The 14,446-nt window shown below is 47.1% G+C and overlaps 1 pseudogene; it reads right to left on the bottom strand.

Moving 5' to 3' along the window:
* Positions 1-529: 529 nt before the first annotated feature.
* Positions 530-1,183, bottom strand: LOC144166645 (large ribosomal subunit protein uL1 pseudogene; annotated as a pseudogene).
* Positions 1,184-14,446: the final 13,263 nt, after the last annotated feature.

The raw sequence follows: 14,446 nt of genomic DNA on the forward strand, positions 1-14,446 counted from the left end.
ACGCAGTGAGGTGGCCGCTTGTAACTTAGATGAGAGAACGTGTGAGCGTTTATTTGTGCAGGGGACGATTACCGTGGCTGATTACAGCATCACAGGACTATCATAAATTGTGCCAATTCACCGTTCGTTCGGGGGATTAGTTTCTCAGCCATGCATAAACATTATAATAATCCTTTCTAGATAAGTATCGTCGCGGGCAGCTTGTTCTATTCAGTCTCCGACGAGCTGATTACTAAAATGTGCGTCCATTGTGACTGTAGATCATTTTTGACGGATCTACTTTTTATAAAATATACGTTTATGCAGCTAGCTTTAGCTGAGATACACCAAAGACTACAACGTTATAGTACTGATCAAAACTTACCAAGGCTATAGAATGGAAATCGTATTTGTGACTACCGGGCTCGAAATAAACGTCATTCTTCTAACGAGGCATGCAAAATTTTATTTCGACACTAATGAATTTTCAATAGTCCAGTCCCATCTGCCACGTACTTAAAAAAGCATCGATGGGTGTGGCCTGCACAACTCACAGAAGTCGTTGCGGGGAGCCCTTACTGGACATCAGCTTCAAGGACTTGACGTTCTGCCAATCGTGGGTCAACAGCGACTCCAAGTAGACGATCGTGTCGTTCACGTTTTCCGCGAGAGCGTCAGCTGGCATCTTTACGTTTCCCACTCTGACGCAAAGACTCCCAAGCTTCGTCACCCGGAATTTGGCAGTAGTCTTCAGCTCTTCAATCTTCTCCGTCAACAACTCCCCGTTCGCGACAGAGACGGGCTCCTTGCGGACTTCCCTCAGGACGCGGCGCAGCACTCCGGGAAGGGTGTTCACTAGAGACGACGACGCGAGAAAGCCGTCGTACTTCTTCGGCAGCTTGTTCACTTTAGTGATGCTCTTGCTCAGCCGCCGGATGGTGTCCTTGTCCATAAAGACGAGGTCCTTGTCCCTGGCCTCGATGCAGTGATCCTCGTCGGCAAAGACGCAAACTTGAAACTTCGCCTTGGGGACGTGCTTCAAGGTGAAGCTGCCCCTGAAGGTCTTGTCCTTTCGGGGATCGAATTTCTTGAGCCCCACGTGAAGCAGCACCGACTCCGCAAAACCCCAGGGCTTTCTTGCAGACTGCTCGAGGACGGCGTTGACGCAGCGGAGCACTGCTTCCTGTGGAACGTTAACGCTCATTGTCAGTTCTTAGAAGCCTTCCTGAACGCTCGGAGCACACGGCAGGTAGATCCCAACAGCAACAGCCGATGAGGTCATGGACTTTGTGGTTTCGATGCCTACCCCGAAGCTCACACGAGTCCTGGCATCGCGGTCGTACCGTCGTTGAAGGGTGAGTCCACGCCTCAGCCGTGTTCCTTTTCTTCCCCGTCGTCTTACACAAAAAAATACGCTCACTTTGGTCTTCTGCCTGCTCTTCTTCTTCTTCTTTCTCCTCCTCCATCTCATCCTCATCTTCCTTTAAGCTAACGTCCCATTCTCACTGAGGGGCGCCGGCTAGGACTTCAGAACGGTCTAATTTGTTATAAATACTGTGAGCATTCGCGGCGTTACATTAATGGGATACGCAGTGCAAGCGATACCGCCACTATCATGGCCAGTGTGAGCACTGAGGGATACGCTTCCCAATCTCTTGAACTGACGCCCCATCGCCATTACCATCTGTAAATAATCATCAGCATCATCGTCGGTCTCGCGCTTTCCGGTACGTTCGCTCCGAGGAGGACAATAAACGTCGTCTCCGAGACCTCGTCCCTCACTCTCTCAATACGCACTTTTGAATTGGAGAAATATGATTAGTAGAAAATCACATACACACCTTAGTGGCGGGGGAGGACAAATGATAGCACTTGTCAGCGCAGTGGTCTTTCTGTGAAATAATAAATTCACGAAGGAGGGTGTAAATTTCTTTCCTTGCTTTGCCAAAGCTACTAGTTAAATCTGCTAGCGCCGAATGAAATAAATATGGTTTTCAATTCAAGGGAGCAGCGTTGGAATTGGGAAGTTAGGTAAATTTTCTGTTACTCGGCGAAGCGCCGAAATTCAAATAAATAGTGCTCTTTTGAGTAATATTAATTGACAAACAGACATGCGTCTGGTCTTGCCAATGCGGGCCTACTCAAATACAAGTTTTGGCAGGTGGCATCTCATGGCTGTCAGGACCGCTTCTCATTGGCGGGAAAAACGAAACGACGAATTTCATTTAGATTTTAAGTGAGCACACACTTGGATTACTGGTTATTGGCACAGCCGCAAGAGTTGGGCCATAAATACCAGGCATGAAAACATTCTTTTTATTCCTTCCCTGCACCGAACATTTATTAGTGCGGGATTCCCGAAACAATGCCTGTTCCCGACATGTTAAAAAATTAATTCGTTGGTGCAATACGCTACGAACCAAGTGTGCGCCCGTGCGGTGAAAATGTTAAGTGCTACGCGTTCCCGTGTTTTACCAATGTCCCTTCGGTGGTTCCCCGCACATGTAGGCCGTCTGGGTCTCCGCACCGGACTGGACAATCGCAACGAGGAGGCCGACTCCGCTGCGCGCGAGCTCACCGGTCGCGCGGCGCCCACAAGTCCGGCACCCCCACCTGCGTCGTCCACTTTTGCCGAACCCGCCACTCTTACGACCTACGGGGACATCCTGGACTGGTACCGTCTCACCCGACGCCTTCGCCCACCCCCTCACCCGCGGCTTTCCAGAGAAGAATCTGTGCTCTACAGACAATTACATACAGGATCTCTCCTCACGCCAGTGTTAGCTAAACACGTGTGTTCCAGTGTCTATGAAACAGATACGTGTCGTTTGTGCTCCAGTGCCCGCGCGACGACCGCCCACCTCCTATGGAACTGTCAATTGCACCCCATCGAAGCTCTGCAAGAGGAGCTCCCTCTCAACATCACAGCCGCCATGAACTCATGTGACTATACTCCAGGCCGTCCAGGCCGTCCAGCAGGTGGCAGCCGCCCTCGCTTGCCAACGGCCCGAAAGTGCAACCTCTCCGGGGGGAGCGCGAGTAGGCCACGGTACGGGGTAGACTGCTACGACGTCGTGGCCGCGTCTTCAACTGCAGGCTCTCAATAAAGTTGTTTTCTCTCTCTCTCTCGTTGGTGCAAAATATATTCTTACGCACTCCTAAGAAGTCATATTTCTTAGATTATTATCACCTAAGGAATTGTATCTTCTTGTCTTGTCTCGGGAAGCGCGGAGGTCGTTACTTAGAGCTGTGAATTGTTAGCGTGCTGACCCGCTGAGTGAATGTGTCTAGCATACAACAGTCATTCACGCTCCCCCTTGCTTTTGTTTGTAACCTACTGTTGTTTCACTGCAATGTTATATTTAAAGACGATAGTCTTTCTTGGCCTACCTAAACGCTCTCTGTCTGTTGTCTGTCGGTCTGTCTCTCGGTGACTCAATTAAGCCACCTGGCCAAAGTAAAACAGAAGCTGCACCGTAGGTTAATATTGTCACGATGCCAAAGACGACGCAGTTGTCTTCAAGGAAAACAAGTTTTTTTGGAGCGAAGTTGTGCTTCCCTAACAACTCAAAGAATACACAGGCGGCGAAGCAGCAGTCAGCCGAGTGACGTACGCAAGTGAGTGTCGGCGATCGAAATCCCGCGGCGTCTGCTCTGCAGGCTTTTATCTTACGATGCGAGTGTTTCTCGAACCGTCGATTTACATCTAGAACGTTGTAGATCAAAGAAAGTTATTCGAGGCTAGTGACGGTAGGGCGAAACGCTCTCCATATCAGAATGAAATAACCCGTGCGGCATCAAAATAAAGAATGAAACATGCGCTTCGCTTGGGCACGGCCGCTCGATGGAAACTAGTTTCCATCGAGCGGCCGTGGCTTGGGACACAGATAACAAAGCCGGGCGCGGACAGGCAGTAAAAACAAAACATAAACAAACAAACCCAATGCCTAGTTCGCGGAAATATACCGACAGCCAAATCTAATCACCTAAATTCGATGGCAATGTTCAGTATTGTCAGAAGTGTTGGACAAGTACAAGACACTACGCAAATATAAGGGACGAAATCAATACATAAAGAATATTTGCATTTATGGATGTTAGGTTTTTCTGAAATACCAAACCCACTGTGGAAAAAGATTCACTCAGTCGCCTGCTGCTGCCCGCGCACCTGTAGACCCGGACGGAATTTTAATTTATCAAACGGCAACAGTAGCGACAGCTTCCACTCGATAGGTTCCACATTCCACTTGGAACGCACGTGGAGAAGGACTAAAGAGTTTTGTAAACGTGTGAGTACGAAACATGGGTTTACGCGCATCTCCACCGTACGGCAGCGCTGGCATAGAGGCACCCGGAGTGGAGCAGTGGAACGCGGTAAATTTAAATTGACTTGAGCAAACCTCTTGTTGAGACAGCCCGCATGCGCGAAGCGTCTGCGGTAGCAAGAAGGGAGTCTTCCAGCCGCGCTGAAGGGGATGAACGAAAGAATGCCTCGGTTATTCCGATGGCTAATATGCACTTACCAACATCACGTGACATGCCGAGCTTGCGCCCGCTATCTCTTGTGACAGTAGCCTTTGAACACCGCCGGGTGATAACAGCACACCTCTAGTGTGTTATCTTGGGAGGAAAGAGACGGGAGAGGAACAGCATGAGACGTGAGCGGGAAACAGAAGGGAGGCATTTACTTGGCAGGGCCGCCAATCGTATATCGTCTTTCGTCGACATTTGCAACGAAAAGAGCAGATGCGCGGCAATTTTTTGTTTTTTTTTGTGACTGCTTGACACATTTTCGAGTTTTAAACGTCCCTACATGTTGGCGCTGTAGGCATTTGTAAAACATTCCCGTTCCTCATCCAACCTGTTCTGTACCTGTGCGCTTCATTGCGTTGTCTCCCGGATAATTTTTCCGCTGGCGGAAATTCTTGCACCTTGCATCGCAACGTAAAATGCATAAAACTTCTGAGAGGAGGCCGCTAACAATACACTCTAATTAATCACAGGAATTGCAGACTGCTTCAATAACAGCATTGTAACAACACTTTGTTGTTTACGCGTTTTCCGTCGCTCAACTGTGGTAGTCTCAGCTTTTCCTCACTGCTCTACGGCTGCGCGCGACTGGCGTCATTCTGTACGCGAATCAAAGATAACGCGCCTCGCACGATTTCAGCTGCAGAAGTGCGGCCGGAGAGGCCGTGTTGCTGCGCCTTCGCCGGTGTTGTTTAAAATGTCCTCGTCAAAGTTAGCGGCAAGGCCGCAGGAGCAGAAATCTGGCAACACTGATAACCACCAAAATGGCTGCCGTTGCTCATTTGCATGCCTCAGTGCCGGATCTCTGTATCTTATCTAGTTACCCTGGGTTGCACCTTCCCGGCAAGGTGTTTTCAGTAATTTCATCCGGATTTGACAATTTGTCGAAACGGTGTTTGGACAGTGCGCAATAGTTAAAATTAATTTATAAGTTCTGATAGCTAGATAGCTCTAAGATAGAAGGCACTGAACGTGGCCCGTGTTTACGTTTGTTGCAGCGACATAACACGAGCATAGCTTGGTGCGCTAGTTGGTGGGGCATCTGAAAGGTGTTTCTGGCGTACGTAGATAAGGACACTCGAGGAAGAGAAGGCGGGACAAAGCGCTGATATAACACGCTGTCGTTCTGTGACACACAGCGCTAAGGAGGGGAAAAAGCAGGGAAACCACACAACACAGGTGGTGACGACAAAATGAGTCCGGTTTAGTCCTGCTACAAACTACATGAAAAGCGATGACAAAATAGCTAAGCTATAAAAAAAAACGCACAATGATGACAACAATTCAGCATTCGGGTGACCATATATCAAACCTAGTCATGAAAGCCAGGGAGTCTTATCGATAGGTGAATCTGATGGTTCACTGATACACGTTCTCTTTTTGCTTTTGATATCAAAATTTTCACAAATTTCCCTCTCTCATCGGCGAGGATACGTCGTGATGGTGGCACAGCCAGACGAGCGTGGGCTGCAGGCGGAGAAGACTCGATACGCTGACAACGTGGCAACATGACGACGACGTCGTATTGAACGTGTCCTCCCGAAGGCGACTGTTCACGCACCGAGCAGTCTATCCTATTCAAGAGCGTCCGCACGACACCAAAATCTTGTGGATGACGTTGTCCTCAGAGTGGACGTAGCGTGTCGTGTGCCTTGTCTCATGCGCATTCTCCGGGAATATTGGTGTTTACACCCTTGCTGACTTCCTGGGAGCAGAAAACGCAAGCCGTACGCTCACCTTGCTCTAAATCTCCTTTAGCGCATTACTACCTGAACGTACGGGATGACGGCCGTCTGTGTCTTTTCTGCTGAGAACACTTTCCCACAGCTCTCGAAGAAAGTCCGCGGAGCAACTTTGTCGCTAAAGCACACCGGAGATCCGTCGGATACGCCACACGCTTCCAGCGGAGCACTCGAGCATTAAAGCTCAGTTAAACAGAGTGGGCACAAGACCTCTTGAGAGAACTCCTGAGAGTGGCCGTGGAAACACCCCTCTTTACAAGCTCACCGAAGAAAAGCTACGAGGCGGTTCGAAGGGTTGTTCAGTACTTCAAAAGAACCACAATACCCCCGCCCGTAGACCGGCCGCCTTTAGCTCACCTATATAATGATAATATAATAATGGTAATAATTTGTTTACTATCAAGGACTATATACAGAGGTAAAATGGGACCGCCAAAGACAACAGGTGAGCTTCTGCGGCGTCGCCCGGCAGCATCGGCCATCAAAAGTACCCATAGGTAGCGGTAACTGAATACAGAGGGGAAAAAAGAAAATGAGGAGTAAAAAAAGAAGAGAAAAAGACAGAGAAAACACAAAGACAAACAGACACAAACAAAATACATTATATGAGTATTGGCCATAACTACCTTTTTAACATTTTTCTCATCCCCAACAAGCCATTAGAAATCAACGAACCAAACGTTCTCCGCACACACATGCGTACTTTAGCCACGTTCGAATGCTAGAATGGCTGAAGTTGAAGAGAATATTTTGTCAGGAAATTGATTGAAAATGGCAGGTATAGAATACGGCTTTGCAACCATTCCGTAATCAGTACGGACCCTTAGCGCCATATAACGAGGAATATGCCGCAGGGGTATAGGTTTAATATTGAGAGCTTGCAAATCCGCAAACCTATATAAAAAATTGGCTCGAATCCACGCAGTTGAATTGGTTGGAAAACCAAGCTGTAAACGAGAACCACAACGATCTCCCATGCAGTGTCACTTGAATTCATACATGTGGCTATACAAAGCGTGAAACCTGAGGTTCTGCCAGCCGTTATCTGGGATTCGCGGGGCCGGCATCCCGAACGCAGAAGCGTCAGCCATGCCGGCTTAAGTGGCGGACGCGCTGCTGTAGCTCTGCTGTTCTTCAGCAGAAAGAAAACGGAGGGGGGGGGGGGGGGGTGTCTTTAGAAGGGCAAAGACACCGAAACAATTTGACATGTGATCTTAGTGATACCCATTTATACCGATTTGAACTGTTAGTTTAGCTACTTTGAGAATTGCGAGAAAGCTGAAGGAACTTTTACAATCGCTTTTTTTTTTTCAGAACCAGTTGCTCCTCTCACCTTTTGTAATACCTGTTAAAACACAACCGAAATGGGTTTCACCAACTTAGAAAACGCACTCCCATTCGTGTCCAGCAGTGCGCAAAAGGTAGCGTTTCTCAGGTGGCCAGATGTCTGGATGTGGTCTCTACATTTTGCTTTCCCGCCCTTCAAACCAATCATAAAAAGTATCTTTGACATACGACCACTTAATTCCGTCGAGTCCAGGTTACCCAGGAAGTATTGTCGAACAAGTTAATCAAGCCGTACGGAGGAAGCGCGCAATGGATGCGAAGCTGCGCCAAAACAGGACCAAAACAACCGTCGCCAAAGCGGACTACGAAGTCGATGGAATAATCCCGCCGACACGCCGGCGCGGTGAGCAGCCTCCGATGGCGCTCATTCGCCGCGCCATCTGCAATGTGCTCCGTGAGTGAAAATCGCCCTCCTCCTTCTCAGCCACGTTGAGAGTTTCTTAGTGGCGCCTGCCAAGAGGAAACCATTGGCTCGAAAGCTTTGCTTTAAAATAATTTATGCTTTTGTGTGGGATGTTCATGCGTTGTAGTAACACTAGTAACACTAGATTCCACGGTAAACTGGATTGCAGATATCTTAGCAAATGGGTGCAGTTTGTTGGGATAAATAAACACTGTTCGCAGTTTATTCATGTCGAATCAGATGTGTACAGCAAGGAAGCGTTCTAGGACTATAGCTTTTTCTTATTTACATCAATGATATAGGGAATGTCATCCCACCTACTGTAAGAATTAGGTTGTTTGCAGACAATTGTTTTGTTTAATGATATTACCCCTTTCAATGATCAAGATAAACTTAACACAAATCTTTTCAATATACATCAGTGGTGCCATGAAGGGGAATGATCCTTAACGTAGAAAAAAGTGCATGCGGGTACATGCAAGGATATGCGCCAGATTGTATGCACCAACTGTAGCCTTCAACGCTGAGAGAGGTTACTAGCTACAAATATTTTGGCTTGACCTTAACCAACAATTTATCTTGGAACCTGCACGCTGACAACATATATTCAGCTGCCTTCGTGAAACTCGGCTTCGTGAGAAAAACTGCGAAAGTGCCCTGCAAATATCAGGCTTCTTAGATATTTTTATTTTATAAGACCTAAATTATAGTACGCCCAACACTAACAATATTATCGACAAAATTGAGTGGCTTCAAAGTAAAGCAATTCGTTTCAAATGCCACAAATACTCATCATGTAATTTACCCTGCACAATTATTACTGCAAGTGACATTCGGCCCCTTTGGTCGCGCAGACACAAACAACGGCTTGATTTATATTTTCTATAGGCACACGGACATCGCCACCCCGATTTGCTGACCAGATGATCTTGCGAGAACCGTTGCCTTTATGCACAGTTTTTTTTTGCCACGGACAGTGTCAGAGTGGAACAAATTACTTGAATCCCATATATTGTGAATTACGCGTTATTTATGGTGTCATTTACATGATGTGCCCTTCCTGCTTGCACAATCTATGGTCCGCAGTATGTACAACATCCATAAATAAACAAATAAGGCCATCGGGTAGGCAGTTATCTATTTTCTATCTCTATGCTAAGGAAACGTGAGGAACAGAAAATGGTAACTTCCATTATGATAACGACTAATTTATGCTGATTAGCCGGCTGAAAGAATGGTGAATTTCGTTTAGTTTCGCTAGTCTACGGGTGTCATTCAGCATTTCAGATTCAGCTGTCATTCAGAAGCATTTTTTTAGATACGTGAAATGCGAAATGCCGGTGCCGTCGTGTTATCTGACACGGTTAATTTTCGAAACACGTAGTTCATCATGGTGCAGGCAGATGCGCTGACCAAATACATTAAAGAAATAAATGAATTGAGATACTAATCAGCTCAAAAGTAAATAAATGGGAAAACCAAGAGCACCGTAATTCAACCATTGGGCCTGCCTAATGTGGCCCAGATAACCAGTGTGTTATATTGACGAAGCACAACCCATTTATGAAACAAATTCTGGCTTTTGTGGCGTCTGCTTACGTGCTTTGAACGCCAGTGCCTGGCGGTACCCGTCAAAAACTACCTTACTACTACATCGTATTAGCGTCTATTTCTTCGCTTTCGCCTGTTTGTTACTTGGCAAGACTTCATCCAGCTCCTTTCGTGATACACAGTGTACGCATCTCCTTGCTTTTGTTTCTTTATTTTACGACGCGAATTACGTCAGCAAGCAGACCGGTACCCGCCACAGCTTCCCTAGAATCAGTGTCCCGCGAGGCTTGTGTGCACCTCGTCTACTTGCGTGCCATAACGTAAACCTGTCACGCGGAAGGCATTATTCTGCAACTTTTATGTTTCAAATTCATGGTTTTGCGAATTCTGTGATGCCGGCACATTGGCCCCTCGAAGCTCCAAATTCCTGACCAATCCCCAAGTGTGTATGTGCCACGAAGAAAGAAAGGAACTCTCAAAAAGAACAACTTCTGTTTTACGCTGGCAACGTGCGGAGATAGCAGAGTTGGTGGAGCCCTGGGCTGCTGTTTTATGCAGACCCGAGTTGAAGGCCCATCGGATCAGTCATGTGTTTATTTATTTATTAACTCTTTACTGCGGCAGCCATTTTCTTTACCGGACAATTCCAGCAACAAAAAAAGGAATTTACACAGAGTGGGGAGCTCATATTTCACTCACCTCCATCCCGGCGCCGACACACGCGAAGCCTGGTGAACGAGAACACCTATAGAAAATGTACACACATCTCCTAAACAGACGCTAGTACCCACACCAATGGTTAAAAGTAGAAACAGTCACCAAAAAGACCACCCTCGTCGCTTGTGGCTCAATAGAGACCTCTTCAACTCGGTTTGCCAAAGAGTTATCTATGGCCCTTATCCCTCATTCATACGAATAGCCCTACCATTATTATATGTCCAGAAGTTGTCTCAAGAAGCTTGTTAGCCCGTAGGATGGTGCTCTAATGTTGGAACCTACTATCGCTACATCACCGGAGCCAGAAAGTCAACATCTTTACTTCTGGCCATTACTAATTAACGGGCAATAACTTTGCTCGACAGTAAGCCTCCTACCTCCTCCTCCTCCTGTCCGTCCAGGCTACCGAAGAGACTGCATTGTCAGTCTGTCTTGCCTTCTTCCAAGACATCACTCAGCATTACCGGCGAGCCTAACACTTCCTTCTCTCTCAGCCTACGGCCTCCAAAGAAGGAGAATCGCTACTCCACAAAAGAAAAGAAATAACACCAACGCAGGGAGTATTTTAGAGAAGGAATACTGTAGCGTCGCTTGTACTGCCAGAGGAGCGTAGCGGGGGCGTCTTGAATTTCCGTGGACGACTACTCGATGGCCCTGTAAGCAGGAGTTGTAAAAATGGTGGATATTTTTTGTACTGAGTGCTTGAAGGCCTCAATAAGATGGCGCATTGCTTCCTATCCATTATTTTTACGTACATTCCTCCGTCCTTTTTGTCTTCTTACTGTATTTACGTTACCCCCATCTGAAGTAGCAAGCCCAGCCGTTTGGGGGGCTGACCTCTTCATCACTAAAGCTCTCTCTCTCTCTCCATTGACCAGAAAGATCAAAAATAAGTAACACGTTAGAACAAATCGTTTATGGACGTCCGAATGCTTCCCCAGGACAGGACAGTTAATTTAGATCACCGCAATTGTACTCTGCTCTCACAACATTATTTTGTTGACGAAAGCACTTTTACACTCACGCCGATGCGCGCAATTTCCTGTTTGTTTCTACATATAAAAGAAGTGATAAATGAGACAAGATTAATGAAGGCGATGAGTTCCGTCCCGTCATACAACAGAAACGGTTCAAACACAACGGTTTAAAGCACCTGCAAGGTGCACACAACCCCGCTTTCAGGGTAAAGGTTTGACTACCAGAGTGAAGATTTTAGGGGTGCGATAGACTTTTAAAGATGATAGTATTCTTTGGGCCACTTTAACGCGAAAATTTTGGTTTGTCTGTCAGTAAATCGATACAACCACCCGGGTAAATTGAATCGGAAGCTGCGCAACAGGTTTATATACCCACAGCCAAATCTAAATATCTAAATGTGGTGGCTATGTTCGTACTTGCAAACATTATTGAAGAAGAACCAAACATTACGCAAATATGAGGGAAAACATCAATACATAAGTGATATTTGCAGTATTTCTTAATTAAAAAGTTCATGGATGCTTGATTTTTGCGATTGCAAATAAAATACTACATCCACTGGGGAAAAAGTACACTCCATCGCCTGCTGTCGCCATCGTGACTATAAATCCTGGAGACATTTTAAGAAAGGAAATGGCAACGGTAACAAAGGGTTTCATGTTCCGCTTTGGAACGCAAGTGGAGTATGGAAACATGGTTCTATAAACGTTGCAGTAGGGTGCCTCGATTCATGCGCATTTCCTCCGTACGGCAACGCTGACATCGAGTCAACCGTCATGTAACAATGGAACGCGGTAAATTTAAATTTACTTGAGCAAACTTCTAGCGCGTGTATCTTGGGAGGAATGAGACGGGAGAGGAAGAAACACAGAGGTGAACGGGAAAGAAAATGGAGGCTCTTACTAGGCAGGGGCGCCAGACGACTATTGTTCATCGACATTTCCAACGGAAGGAGCAGATACGCGGTAATTGTTTTGTTATCGCAGTTGGTCGCAGTCAGCACAGGGCCGGGATAACTGGAGATCTATGGGAAAGGCTTTTGCCCTGAAGTGGGCGTACACGCGCTGATGACGATGATGATAACAATTTTGTTTGTTTGTTTTTCAAACATTCTCTCTTTGTTGTTAAGGCCGTTTTCTTCTCTGAATCCGTCGTCTCTTCTGCCCCCCGCTTTTCCCTTTTTTGTGACGACTACATTTCTCGGGGCACGACAGGGCTGTCGACAAGTGTCGACAGGGCTGAACCCCTGTCGACACTTAGCCTGCATATTAAAGCCATGCAACAAGCTGAAAATACGCTCAGATGCCACTCAATGCTAGGTTCATTTCAATCTATGCAAACGAATGAATGAAGAAAATCTTTATTCATCAACCGGTGCTGCTGTTCAGGCACCCGTCCGGTGGAGGGGACCCTCAGTCCAGGATCCTCTGGCTGGGGCTGGCTGTGCGGGCCCTGTTCACCAGGTGAAGCTGGATCACAGAGTCCCGACGCGCCATCCATCGTTGAATGGAGGGATTGGAGGTGGTCTATAGACCGGGTGTTTTAAATGCAGAGCAGTTCTTTAACTCACGATGTCACCCGGCGTTGGCGTGCCTCGGCGTTCGCAACAGCCGTTCCAAGTGCGACCTCTCCCCCACTCCTCCTCTCCCGCATCACGCTACCCTCCTCGCTCTCAACAACAGGTCCGCACCCCTCCCCCTACACTATATAAAAAATAATACTTACCGGCGCCTGGTTTCGATCCCACGACCTGCGGGCGGAACGCAAGGTACATGGTGCTCTACCCACTGCGCCACAAAGCCGACACAGAATGGAAGGCTACGAACGCGCCTTATATCCTTGACTCATTCAAACTACGTCAAGAAGCTGCTGATACAACGCATTCACTACCTGTGGGCGGAACGCGAGGTACATGTTGCTCTTCCCACTGCGCCACAAAACCGACACAGAATGAAAGGCTACGAACGCGCCTTATATCCCTGACTCATTCAAACTACGTCAAGAAGCTGCTGATACATCGCATTCACTACCACCAACTCCCCAAACACTAAACGTTAACGCAATACACCCACCCCCTATGCGACGCATTTACTCGAGTCCCCCTCGCGGGGAGATGGACCCTTTTTCTGGCACTCCCTTACCTAAAGGCCAAAGTGAATCGTAGCAATTGCAGGTGGCTTGATACTCTATAGGATATATGGCATGGAGTAGGGTGCGGTGGGGATAGGTGTTGGTTTGGAGTCTTCTGAAGGTGGTAGCTTCATCTCTTGTGAGTTGCGGTTGTGTACGAAAGAGCATTCACCGTTGGAGTTGATAGCGGGCCAAGATGTTCGTGTAACGTAGGACAGGTTCAGTAGATGCCAGGGGTGACGATTCTTCCACGAGAGAAACGACCCGGTGTTTATAAGCGCGGGCCGTGGCGTGAACTCCCTCGTTTCCCTCGAGGGATTTGGGACCAGGAAACCAGGCTATGAGACTTCGGGAGTGTTCACGCTTGATTGGAGAATATGAGGTGCCGTTTTGGAAATGCATCCTTGTGATTATGCTCCCTGATTATGATGGCTGTGCCATGGGTAGTAGTTATTGCATGGGCTATTACGGCAAATGTTACTGCGGACGGTGATGCGATGACCCGGCCCAAGCGTCCACCCAGCGTGCACCCTAATCCCACGCGGTGAGGTGGCCGCTTGTAACTTAGATGAGAGAACGTGTGAGCATTTATTTGTGCAGGGGACGATTACCGTGGCTGATTACAGCATCACAGGACTATCATAAATTGTGCCAATTCACCGTTTGTTCGGGGGATTAGTTTCTCAGCCATGCATAAACATTATAATCATCCTTTCTAGATAAGTATCGTCGCGGGCAGCTTGTTCTATTCAGTCTCCGACGAGCTAATTATTAAAATGTGCCTCTATTGTGACTGTAGATCATTTTTGACGGAATCTACTTTTTATAAAATATACGTTTATGCAGCTAGCTTTAGCTGAGCTACACCAAAGACTACAACGTTATAGTACTGATCAAAACTTACCAAGGCTATAGAATGGAAATCGTATTTGTGACTACCGGGCTCGAAATAAACGTCATTCTTCTAACGAGGCATGCAAAATTTTATTTCGACACTAATGAATTTTCAATAGTCCAGTCCCATCTGCCACGTACTTAAAAAAGCATCGATGGGTGTGGCCTGCACAAC

This window comes from Haemaphysalis longicornis, unplaced genomic scaffold (genome assembly GCF_048455015.1).
Source record: "Haemaphysalis longicornis isolate Haplotype H1 unplaced genomic scaffold, Haemaphysalis longicornis Haplotype H1 scaffold_18, whole genome shotgun sequence".
NCBI lineage: Eukaryota > Metazoa > Arthropoda > Arachnida > Ixodida > Ixodidae > Haemaphysalis > Haemaphysalis longicornis.